This window comes from Rhynchophorus ferrugineus, unplaced genomic scaffold (genome assembly GCF_030347505.1).
Source record: "Rhynchophorus ferrugineus isolate W39M unplaced genomic scaffold, kcgeb_rfMv2 rfM3, whole genome shotgun sequence".
Classification (NCBI taxonomy): Eukaryota; Metazoa; Arthropoda; class Insecta; order Coleoptera; family Curculionidae; genus Rhynchophorus; species Rhynchophorus ferrugineus.
In genome coordinates this window covers 13,862,280-13,875,727 of record NW_027472582.1, presented here as the reverse complement: position 1 = coordinate 13,875,727, position 13,448 = coordinate 13,862,280, and the positions used below count along the sequence as shown (strand labels likewise).

The 13,448-nt window shown below is 34.5% G+C and overlaps 1 protein-coding gene across 1 annotated transcript in view; it reads right to left on the bottom strand.

Annotated features, from left to right (window-relative positions):
- LOC143194296 (calcium/calmodulin-dependent protein kinase kinase 1) overlaps window positions 1-3,876 on the bottom strand; it is a 266,228-nt gene extending 262,352 nt beyond the window's left edge. Inside the window, exon 1 of the mRNA XM_076400979.1 lies at window positions 3,609-3,876. The gene's annotated coding sequence lies outside the window, so the exon portion shown is untranslated. The remainder of the gene's footprint in view (window positions 1-3,608) is intronic.
- Between the last annotated feature and the right edge of the window lie 9,572 nt (window positions 3,877-13,448).

Below are 13,448 nucleotides of genomic sequence, written 5' to 3'. Positions count from 1 at the left end.
GGCTGGCCAGAATGTTTTTTGCCCTCGGCGTCAAAATTACCACTTTTATAACGTCGAAATCAGCATCCACATGTTGAAATCGATGGAATTATAAGCTCCACATAGCATTGGATACCCTTCAGCAGCCTTTTTGCTCAAATTTAAGTAAAAAGGAAAACTTCTCATAATGGAGATTTATATGGTGCAAGTTCGTACAATTTCAGGCATTTTCGAAGCACTGAAAAAACATTTAGTATACACTTCAATGAGATGACATATACTATATGAAACCTACCAGTGAGGCTTCAACATGAAATTGGTTACAAATATATCCGATGCCAAATAAGACACAGTAACAGAATCTCTTGTAAATCCTTTAAAAATTAATTTATGCACCTATATTTAAGCAACAGTTTCGAAATCAAATTAAAAAATTAAAGTTGATCATTATATAATATTATGTGTTAGAATGGCCTTTCATAGAAAATCACTTATGAGACCCAGAAGTCATTCCGGCATATTTTGTTTGATCGAAGAGGAAGTATCAAATATCTAATTAACAGTACGCACATAGTTTAAACCTTAGGAATGAAAACAAAGAACAAAATTGATTCACTTACGAATCAAATTAAAGAAGAGTTTTTTATTTGTGACCTGTTGCTTCAGTACAAAAATTTAAAGTATAGAACGGTTATGATTTCTTCGTTATGAATCGGTGGTTTTGGTGTAATCGGAACCGTTCACTCTGCAATTTATTTTCTTTCAAATTATTTTCAATGAAGGAGAAACCATCCAATTTCGAACAATGTACGAAACAGGTCTTACGGTCGTACAACTTCATCTCACGACAATTTGATCTGATCTGGTGCATATGCCCTGTCGAGGAAGAACAAATCAACTCATGGAATGATTCTAAAAACCAAAAGAGACAGCTATACAGCACCTTTAAATAATTTTATCAAATTTATATATTTATGATAGTACAAATTCATTCCCTTAATATTATTCACTAATTAGTGATTAGTAGGTAGTAAAAAAACTAGTAAAAACCTAGTTATTACAAATAAGTCTTGTTATATAAATATCATTATTGCTGAGCAATTTCTGGCTCAAAAGCTTCGAGTTCATTTAATGGTATAATTAACAGCATAACACAAGGTTAATCTGAAATAGTTTTTGAACGTTTATGCATAATGAACGCAAGGTCATAGTAGATGAAAATTAACGGCACTGATGACGCTCATTTTCCAAAATTGACACTGTCTGCATCATACCGTTTCTTTCAACGCGTTAATCTTATCTGGTCTCGTCATTTAACAATAACAATGGCTAAAATGCTGACGCATACAACCAATTTTGATTACGATTCTTAATTTTTCTATGAATTATTGATAAGTTTTTAATAAACATTATAATTATGTCTTAATGATGTCATAACTTATCAATTTATTTATATAATTTATGATCGAGATTCAACTTTATTTTTCAAGACATTCTCCCAGATAATGATGAGATTCAGTTCAACGCTCATTAATTTGTTATACCTTTGAATAAATATATAGTAATATATATAAGTATTCTTTTGAAGTCCGCTGATGTACAGCCAGTTATCGGTGGTCACTAAGGATCAGATATAGACCATACTGTGAGTGGTAAGGTAATGCGAAACAGAAATCGGTCAATTTCATGGTTGTTTTGTGTTGACTCGTGACATATTGTTTGTTACATGAACAGCTGTATATGACACTGACAGTATATGACATTTAAAATATTTATAAATTCTTAGTATTGTTCATGTCTAGTAACTGTTCTTTTTATAATTTTTTTCAGCATATACAATAGGCAGTGAAAAATATCATATATAAATTATTCTAAAACATTTTTGAATTTCATGAGCAACATGTCAACAAACGCTGGCATACCATCTTGCTATGTACTAAATATGTGAATGATAATTTCGATTCATCATGAATTATCAAGGTAATATCCCAAACTTGGTGTAGAAATGTAGAAATTCCTCACTAGAAACATTCCAGTGCCATAGAAAAATCATTAGAAATAAATAAAGTCTGTTCTGTGATATTGCTTAATGTTGTTAAGATGTTTATTTAGATGTTGCTTAAGTTTTCGATAACGTTTGGCGTGATAGTTTAAAGCATAATATTAAAATTTCTCATTGGCCAATATTCAAGCATCTTAGAGTCACATATAATTGATCGATATTTCAGAGTTTAGCAAGGTTATGCCTATTCTGACTAAAGGAAAAGATAAGCTGGTATGCCACAGTGTGTGAAAGTGTATTGGGACCAGTCCTTTATCTGCTGTACACTCGGAACTTGGCTACCAGATAACAACTCTGAATCAACCGAAAAGTTGCAAATAGCAATTGCTGAAATACAATGCTGGGCAGAAAAATGGCGCATCAAAATAAATTAGAGCATAATGATTTCACCAATGAAAGATTCAGGTATAAACCAGTATATATAAATCAGAAAGTAGTCACGTGCGTCTAATATATTGTCATGAACCTTAACGTTAAACTCTGGTGGAAGCATATGTTAAGAAAAAATGCGATGAAGAAAATGGATATTCAGCCCTGTCAGTATATAAAAAGCATTTACTTTACCTACAAGTCTTGAAACCAAGACGGACTTGGATGGTGTTCTACTCTGGTGTTGTGTCAGCTAAACAATAGAAATATCATAGAAAAATTCCAAAACAAAGTTTGCGCAATATTGGCGATGGTATATTTATAACGACAATCCACACAAGAACCTGAAAGCAGAGACTATCGATACCGTTATCAAGTAGAATGCCCAAAGACATGAACAGTGGCTCCATCAGCACAACAATGTTGAGGTTCTCCAGCTGCTAGATAACGATGGTGTAAATAAGTTTCTATCGTAGAATAAGGCCTTTTAATCGTAGAATAAGGTAATTTAAAAGCCGTAGCAAATCAGAATAAAACAATTTGCTTATTAGTGTTCATTTACTAGATTGCTATAATATACAATAAAAAACAGAATGAAAATCCTAATGACTGATCTTTAACATGAATTTGACTTATAATATTTTGATAGATTATTAAATAGTCTTTGGCAGAGTAAGCTAAGCTGAACATGGTCATGTGACTCGGTGTGTGTTAATAAATTCCCAGTAATATATTGAATAATAAAATAATATTGTCAACACTTATACAGAGTATTTAATACAATATAATATAAGTTACGCCATCTGTTATACATTCCTTATAATTAATTCACGATAACGTTAATAATAATAATAATAATAAATAATTAAGAAGTATTAATGTTTAAATTAAAACGACACGGAGGGGGATAATTAAAGTACTAGGGGAAAACTGAAACTCAAGTGTTATTATGATTGAATCGATAAATCTTCCAGGGCCTAACCTTGTCGACAAAAACAGCTGTGAGGGAAACAAGACAACAAAAAAAAAGAAGCCGACAGCGTAAATGCCGACGTCCCATTTCCCGCTCTAATCCCCGGTGCTTTATCCGAACGAGCCGAAATAATTAGCATCATAGCGACGGAGGGATCAAAGCGGGCCGAGACATATAAACAAACAGTTGCGCCAGAAAGGATTTCGTTTTTGTTCCAATGCCCACCTGATTTTCCTTATAGCCGCTGATCAATTGCAGCGTCGGTGTCGTCGATGAAGCGTCGGAAAACACTTTGAGTTCGGTCCGGTGGAGAGGGCGAGAGATGCAGACGGGCAGTGAGTGAGAGTGTGTGAGAGAGAGAGAGACGATTCGGCCTTGAAATCTTTTTTCCGGTGCCGTTTCACTATTCGCGTGAAGAATCCTGGCGCGAAAAATTGAAATTTTCCCGGCTTGCTTAACCGACTGCTCGATCAGCCTCGGTTAGGAAACAACTGAGGCCGAGCACACTTACCGGATTGATAGGACGCTGTCGGTCCGGGGCCACGTTGCCGGATTTCTAGCGCTGAAATTCGCCGGATCCACGGCGCGGTTTCCTGTTACTTCGTGGCTCGCTGCGATCTGTAATTATAAGCGTGTTTCGAATATTTTCTGATCGTTGATTTAGAGCAGAACCGGGAATGGCGATTTATACAATTAATATTTAATAATAAATAATATACATTTAAATATTTTAATTAATACGTCATGGGAAGAGGATTATAATTCAGATCGCATTTATTTATAATTAACTGATAACGAAATTCTAGTTTGGTTAATATAGACAGGAATTCTACTGGTTACTGTTGGATGCGGTTAACATTACACCTTTCATTTCCTCTAACCATACCGCTCTCAATTCTTCTAACAATATCACTTAAATGCTGTCTTGCTTAATACATGTCATGCTTAATACTTCTTCTATCAATTCAGTACTTTCTTCACAATTCTCAAAAATACTATCTTTTTCTCATTTCAACACTTTTTCTCGGTGTTGATGCAAACACTTTCTTCATTGTCGATGCAAATTCTGTTCTCTCGTTGTCGATGCACAGTGTTTTATCGCTAAAGCTACTCCATCGGGTTCTTGGTGATGGTGGACAAAGCCGGTCCAAGAAACCCTTTACTGTACCCCGATTGGCTGAAAATATCGGGGCGGGAAACACTCTTTCAGCTAGGAACTTCTCGCGCTGATACAATATGTGCGTTTCGAACTCTTAAGAAATTCCTGAAAATTCCACAATTTCGGGTCTTCTTGATATTTATGGTTATAGGCGCCATAAGGAGTCCTCTAGCAGGTCGAACATCTGATATGTTTTGTTATCTGAAACACTCGACACTGAGCCGATGGGAATCACTCTTTATTGAACACATATGTTCTCTTTACTTGGTACCTCTTTTGGTTGTCTAATTTCACCAGACGTTCAATACAATACGACGTTATGTATCTTCGTTATATTTCCATGTCATAAATATTATTCCCATGTCATAAACATCAGTTAAAGGTCTAATAAATTAGATCCGTTAACTATACAACCGAAAGAATTCTACAATTTACGTAAACTTAATTTTATATGACTGTCTCGACTATTAATAATTAAAATTGTCTCAAAGTATGTTAAAAATAACACAATTATTTAAATATACAAAACAAATGTTATATTAGTTCTTACATTTCGCAATAGTGTTAAATAATTGCATATATTTCTATAAGTGACATTTGGTGGTGACAATGCGAAGCATGAACGTAAACAACTATTAACCCATTTAACCTAACTGTTAAATTCGATATTTTAACATTTATTTATATAAAATAATGCTTTAACATTCAGTATTGTTAAGTGTCAGTATATACAAACGCTAATCGCGGAACGCTCAATATGCGTTTTCGACAGTCCCCACATTTCATATCATTGCTTAATTTGAAGAACTTTGCTGCCAAAACTGAAGGCCAACATTTTTAGAAACTCATGGTAACGGTGCTCCGTCATGTCCCAACTCTCAATCATGGTATCAACTATTTGAAATTGATGATTTTGTTATGTAATGTTGCAGTTTTGTTGTGATATTGTTGTTTATCTCTAAAAAAAGTAGAAGGTTTCTTGTAACAAGTCAATCGAAAAGTCCCCGGCCTGCCACATAGATGGCGCTACTTTAATTAAATCCATTAGTTTTTTAGTCAGCCCTAACGCTCAGAAGATGCGTGTATAAATTTGACAGCTGTCGGATCATTAGTTTTTGAACATTTTGAGTGAAGCAAATTTTGTTATTGTGAAAAAAATGGATAAAAAGGAATTTCGCTTGTGATAGAATATTGCTTTTTGAAGGGAAAAAATACAGTTGAAGCAAAAACTTGGCTTAAGCCGAATTCCCGGATACTGCCCCAGGAAAATCAACCATCAAGGATTGGTATGCTAAGTTTAGATATGATGAAATGAGTACCGAAAACGGTGAACGCAGTGGACGTCCAAAAGAGGTTATTACCGACGAAAACATTAAAAAATTCCACAAAATGATTTTGAAAGACCGTAAATTAAAATTAAATGAAATAGCAGACATCCTAAGTGTATCAACTGAACGTGTATATCATATCATTCACGAATATTTGGGTATTTGAAAGCTCTGTGCAAAGTGGGTGCTGCGTAAGCTCACTTTTGGCCAAAAACAACGACTAGTTGATGATTCGCAGCAGTGTTTAAAGAAGATTAAGCGTAATAAACCCGAGTTTTTGCGTCGATATGTGACAATGAATGAAACATGGCTCCATCATTTCACTCCGAAGTCCAATCGACAGTCATCCGAGCGGAGTGTACACAATGAAGCTGTTCCAAAGCGTAGCAAAGCGCAACAGTCGGCTGGCAAGGTTATGGCGTCTATATTTTGGGATGCGCATGGAATAATTTTCATTGGCTACCTTAAAAAAGGCAAGACCATCAACAGCGAACATTACATAGTGTTATTGGACCGAAAGTGCTGCTTCATCAAGGAATGCACCGTATCAAAAATTGATGAACTGGGCTTCGAATTGCTTCCTCATCCACCTTATTCTCCAGATCTGGTCCCTAGCGATTATTTCCTGTTTTAGGGTAAATGATGTGGCTCGGTGAATGGAGGTAAAACGAAATAAAACAGTGGTGTTTACATGATGTGACCGTTATTTATTGACAATATAAAAAATGAGAAAAATACAAAAATAAAAAGGATGGCAAGCGGAGTTACCTGAAGACGAGGCTTGGGCAGTCGATGGTGGCACGTCTAAACCAAACGAGGGTTGAGCACTGAATGACCGAAATACCCTTCAATAATATCCCAGATAAACGTCTCGGGGTTGCCGCCAGCTATTCGTTGTCGGGTTCCAGTTGGCACCCCGCCCGTGTTCAACATCTGGGATTATATTTCTGGGTATTTTGTAGACCGTTATTCCACGATGTAAAATTCGACATGCCTCAATTCGCTACACTGTTCTCAGAAAGAAAGAAATTTTTGTCGAGTGGGGCCTACTTTGAAGCAAAGGACAAATCGTACTACAAATATGGTATCGAAAAGTTGGAGGGTCGGTATAATCAGTGTATCACCCTTGAAGGGAATTATGTTGAATAAAAAAACCTAATTTTGCCAAAAAAATTTGTTTTACTATAGTAGGCCGGAGACCTTTCAACTGACCTGTTAGTATTGTTGCAACAAAAAACAGTAATAAAAAGTAACAGAGACAAAGTCGTGACATATTAGTCGTGCAAAATTTGTGAAGGATGCACTGTTGGACGTCGAATGGAAAGTTTTGCCACACCCAGCGTACTCACTAGACCTAACCCCTTCTGATTACCGCTTCTTCAGAACAATGTGTTATGGATTGGCGCAGCACGATTTCAAAATGCTGAAGATGCGTCAAAATGGATCGATGACTAAATCGCTGCCAAACCAACATCATTCTTTCGACACAGTATCTCCATATAGCCAAAAAGGAAGCAAAAATGCAGTTTTAAAAATTCCCAATTGTTACTGTTTGGTGTTTGCCTACTTTTCCATAAGCGATATCTAGCGGTGAAAATGTGAAGTGTAAATGTAATCAACAATTAAATAACCTAACCTAACTGTTAAATTCGGTGGTTTTGACATTTATTAACATAAAATAATACTTTCCATTCAATATTATTGAGTATCAGTGATTCAGTGTATATAGATCATAGAATAGAGATACTTAGAAGCGCATGTCCCATGTTAAAATTGATTCTAAGTTACCCTCGGAATCCCCGTCTGAGGCCGCTTACACATGCGCCGTATAACAGTTAGGTACGGCGGGATATTTAAAAATGTTTAGCGGAAATTTCAAAAATTTGAAGGAGAAATTTAAAAAAGCATAGTAAAAAATTTTAGCGGGAAATTCAAAAAAGGATTCTTATAATTTTATTGGAAAATCAAAAAAAATCTATTTAAACATATTTTATTGACATATTACAATTACACAAATTTTCCTTGAACATAATGATTTAACGTGATCACAGAGATATATCCATTACCCAAAACACGTAATTCACTGATATTATCTTCTCTCTAATATTTAAAACAAACATTAATCTAATGTAATTGCTAAATAGATATAAAAACACATACCGAAAAAAATGTGGTAAATAAACACCACAAATTATATCACCCAAAAATGACGGTTAACTGCTTAGGTTAGAATTATTAATATCGAAGTCAAATGAGAGAGATACACAAATATAGCTATTGCATTTTTCATTTATATTTGGCCGCGTAACGGGGATTCCGAAAAGCTTAAACGTGGGACTCCATAATTTTCTTTAGTTTCTGAAGCTGCACTTCTATATTTCTCTATTCCATGATATAGATGCTGACCAAGGAATGTTCAGTAATATATTTTAGATATTCTGTTTCTCGATTTAAAGAAATTTGCTGCCGAAACCGAAAGACAACATTTTTAGAAACTTACGGTGATATTGCTCCATTATATCCCTGCTGTCGATCTTGACATTAAGGATTTAAAAGTGGCGATTTTGTTGTCAATAGAAATGAAGCGTCTGCAGAATCAAAAAGGATCAAAAAGTCGCTTGCATGTATTTTGATCAGCGAGATCTAGTGGTGAAAATGCAAAGTACTAACGTAAACAACTCTTAAACAACCTAACCTATATTATTAATCTCGGAGAACTTTAACAATGTGCCCGTGGGCACTAAATATTTTTTTATGATTTCCGTTATACAATATACCTATACTTATATGTAGAAAATCGCTTCAGTAAATGCTCTGTTACACAAACTTATAACGTAAATCTTATTCAGGATACAATTATAACTCATTCTATCCAAGTATATCCCAACTTAAACCTAAAGACTATGCTACCTTATTCTATACATTATTATATCTCACTCTATGTGTCTATTAAGCAGTTCGTACGATAGACGCGTTTGAGCCTACGCACTGCTACCAACTGTCATCGCGTATATTTAACTTTTTGGCGAGTGAATTGGGATGCACCAATAGCCTTTCAAAGTATTTTGCACTAACACTTTGAATCACACTAGTTATGGGTTCTAAGGTGATATCGCGCTAAATTAGTTTGTTGGAGACGTACTATGGGGAATCGACAGTGGCTGGCAACACTTTTTTCTAGAACCTCTTGGATGTCTAACATATAACTTCCATAGTGCCTAAGTGTTGTCTTAGCAAAACCTTGTTATTTAAGGATAATTTAGATTTACGCCAATATATTTGGATTAGTTTAAGCCCTAGCTGTTTGCGTTTTGTCACTGTATGTTTTTTCAAATATTCAAATTTTCGGTCAAGTCCTTCTACAGAGGGTGAATGTCACATGGGTAGATTTTATCACATTTGCTTTGATAAGCCATATTCTCACTCACAATTCGACTTTGGTTAGACGATGTTGGAGGTTTCTTGTGGCTGATATTGGAACCTTTTGTGAAGAAAAGACCGCTGCATCATCAGCATTTGTTGTAACTGTAGTGTCTCTGGAGGTCGGTAGGTGAGCTGTATATAAAAGATATAACAATAGACCAAGGACACTACCCTGCGGAACACCTGAATATATTGAATATAGATCAGTATATTCGTCATCTTATTTCACAATGAAACGCCTGTTTGGGAGGTATGATTTCAGTAGTTGAAAGAAAAACATCAATTTAAAAAATAGTCGTAAAACAAAATGTAGTTTTCTGGCTGGCGGAGTGACTTTTGGAAGCATTAGATTTTATATAAAAACAAGCCGAATATTGTAAGTATTGTGTTGATTATTTGTGAGATTGTTGGTTAGTTCTAAATTGCAATCGCTACAACTTTGTCAATAGTTATTTTTGTTATATTCTAACTTTCTTAACACATCGTGGTAACTTATATTATTATTTCCTTAAATGTCGTTTCTTTGTAAAACATTGGATTAACATTTTTTAAAACAACAACGCAAATTCTAAACTTTAAAAAAAATTATTATAGAGAGTATGTATATATCGTAGTCTATCTCTTAGTAATAGATAATGTTACTTGTGATTGCTGACAATGAAAAATTGCTGAAATCTAGCCATATATCTAAAATGCACTCACTGCGGAAATAATTTCATTAATCCACTTTCTCTCAATATAAAGAAATATACGCAAAGTATACTTTGCAACATGACAACGCTTAAATCGCAAATGTGTTAGAACCTTTATAGAAACTTCAAACTTGAAAGGGAAGATCTACCTGTCTATAATATTTAATCTACTTCTGTATGTACATTTGTTTTTAGAAACACACTATATTCTTGATCAGTGGATAATTCGTGTCAAAATAATAATGAATAGCTATGGACAATTTTACAAATAAATCATCAGAAAAACAGCGAGAACTTATTCAAGTTTCTACTATACATATATGTCGACATTTAAACCTCAGCAATCAGCAATATTATTATATTTAGTGTTTTAATTTGTGCAGTTATAAACAATGTTTTTGGGAATTAAAAAAACCAATCCAAAATAATTAAATTTATATAACGTATTATTTAGAATAATAAAAACATAAATAAATATCCCACCGTAACGAAAAACTTGGCAACATTTTTTTCAGCAGGTAACCACGGTAACGGCGTCCCGCTGACCTTCTATGTACCTTCCATTCTTGGGCCAGGGCAAGGTTGTCGCGGATGAATTACGGCTGATATTCTGGCTTCTTTTCACATAAAAGGTCGACGCCGGCTGAAAATCGCCAAAGGGGTCTAAAGTCAATTTATCAGTTTTGTATCGGTGACGGTATTTTTTTCCGTATCGATAGTCGTTCGCCGGTGAGATGTGGAAGGTATTTAACAGTTTTTTCATTCTTGGGCAAAAAAGGGTCGGTGCGTTTTTTGGTCAGTATTATTTTTCTGGATATGTGTTACGTGATACGAGGTTTCTCTGTATGGAAATATAATAATTTGCAATATTATAATGTTAGATACATAATATAAAACTTGTGAATTATTTTTTAAGTTCCAAATACTCCTTACACTAACAATATTTCTTTCTAATTCTTGCACTGGCTAATCTTAACCATAGAGAAATAGAGATTTAACTTTATAGGAAATTTTGGAGAAATGTTTCGTGACGTTCAACATGTAGATGTCACAACTCTTAACATATTACTTGTTTTATTCGCTATTGCTAAGAACCGCGACGAGATCTGATTGGTTCATTTCGTTCTACGGTTTATTTATTTCTTTTGTACGTCATTTTTAATGGGTTTTATATAGAGAACAGTGTGGTTAGCTTTTTATAACGTTTATACATTAAATTATTATTTTCTGTTATCAGTATATATAAGTCGGTAGATGAAATACATTCTCGGTCTAGGAAGTGTCGTGTGCCCGGATGAACAGATCGTGAGGAAATACATCATCGTTTTCAGTTAAAAAAGTACCCGGCGATCTTTAAGAAATGAGTAGAAAACATTAAATATCCTAAACTGGTTGGGTTAAATATGAAACAGATTTATGATCCTTACCGTCTCATAGACATTTTTGTGTTACATTTAAAATACTTTCCTTTAAGTACAAATTAGCAATAGTGAAAATAATACCACGAGCCCAGAATATATACAAATGGAAGTGGATCAAAATCAAAATGATATAGAAGGTAAATTGAAGGAGCCAGTATCTCCCTTTTTGCTCATTCTTACCATTAATTACTTGACTCTGTAACTTCAGTTCCAGACTTTCCTATAAGAGCAGACAAAGTTTTACGTTGTACCTTAGGATACATCTCAGGTTATTTAGTAAAACTTTTGCAAAAAGGAATTAAGTGTGATTTTTCTTTACATACAATTGCTATTACATACAATTGCAATTGAGCTATTGTATTTTTCTCATGATTACATAAAGGACAGTTATAAACTATTAATTATTACCTTGTACGAATAAATGGTCTTAACCTTCACTAGATTTATTCACAACTTTACTAACCGTAAAAGTGTTCTTACTAGAAACAGTTCCAATACATTGAGAATTTTTAAAGAAATTAATTACTCAAATTAATGATAAAAAATAATATCAGAAGAGTATACAGCTATGTATGTATATAATCAAAAACACTTTTGGTACCACTAAGTAGTGTGGATTTATATGTTATTAAGAGGCCAATTGAAAAGTCCCCGGCCTACCATAGTAAAACATATTTTTTGGCAAAATTAGTTTTCTTATTCAACACAATTCCCTTCAAAGATGACTGATTATAGTGAATGATGACTGACTTCACTGATTATAGTGAACGTCCAACTTTTCGATACCATTTTTGTAGTACGATTTGTCCTTTGCTTCAAAATAGGCCTCAGTTTCTAGCCTCTTCATTCGACGAAAATTTCTCTTCGAAGAACAGGAACTAGTCGCTGCGGCCAGATCTGGAGAATACGGTGGATGAGGCAGCAATTCGACGTCTTGGTGAAGCAACACTTTCTTTTACTTCAAATGCGACTGTTTTTCGGCGATTTCGTCCTTCAAACGGTCCAATAACGTTATGCAATAGTCGCTGTTGAGGGTCTTTACTTTTTCAAGGTAATCAATGAAAATTATTCCATGCGCATCCCAAATACAGATGCCATAACCTTGCCAGCTGACTGTTGCGTTTTTCCACGCTTTGGAGAACCCGCTCCAGTCACCTGTGCAGTCCACACGGATGACTGTCGATTGGACTTCGGAGTGAAATGATGGCCATGTTTCATAAATTGCCATATATCGACGCAAATACTTGAGTTTATTATGCTTGATCATCTTCAAACACTGCTACGAATAATCAGCTGGTCGTTGTTTTTGGTCAAAAGTTAATTCGTGTGGCAATCACTTTGCACAGAGGTTTCTCATACTCAAATATTCGCGAATGATATGATATACACGTTCAGTTTATATCTATAGAGTGTCTGCTATTTCATTCAATTTCAATTTACGGTCATTCAAAATTATTTTGTGGATTTTTTAATGTTTTCGTCGGTAACAACCTCTTTTGGGCGTCCACTGGGTTCACCGTCTTCGGTGCTCATTTCACCACGTCTAGACTTAGCATACCAATCCTTGATGGTTGATTTTGCTGGGGTAGTGTCCGGAAACGCGGCATCAAGCCAAGTTTTTGCTTCAATTGTATTTTTTTCTTCAAGAATCAATATTATATCAACACGCGAAATTCCTTTTTATCCATTTTTTCACAATAACAAAAGTTGCTTCACTCAAAATGCTATAATTTATAAACTATTGATCCGACAGCTGTCAAATTTATACACGCATCTTCTGGGGCTATCTGAAAAATATTGAATTATGAAAATTTGAAATTTTCAATTGCAAAAGATTTTGTTGTCACATGGTCATTAAAGCGAACCTTTAATAACAGTGATTCTACAGAACTTTCTGACTGTTAACTAATAGTCTTGCCATTCATTTAGATATTTTACATTATAAATATTTGATGAAGGTCCAGATTTTTTTATTAGCATTTAATTAACCTCAATTAATATTACCACGGAAATATAATGACAGTATATGAGTGTTATCAAAA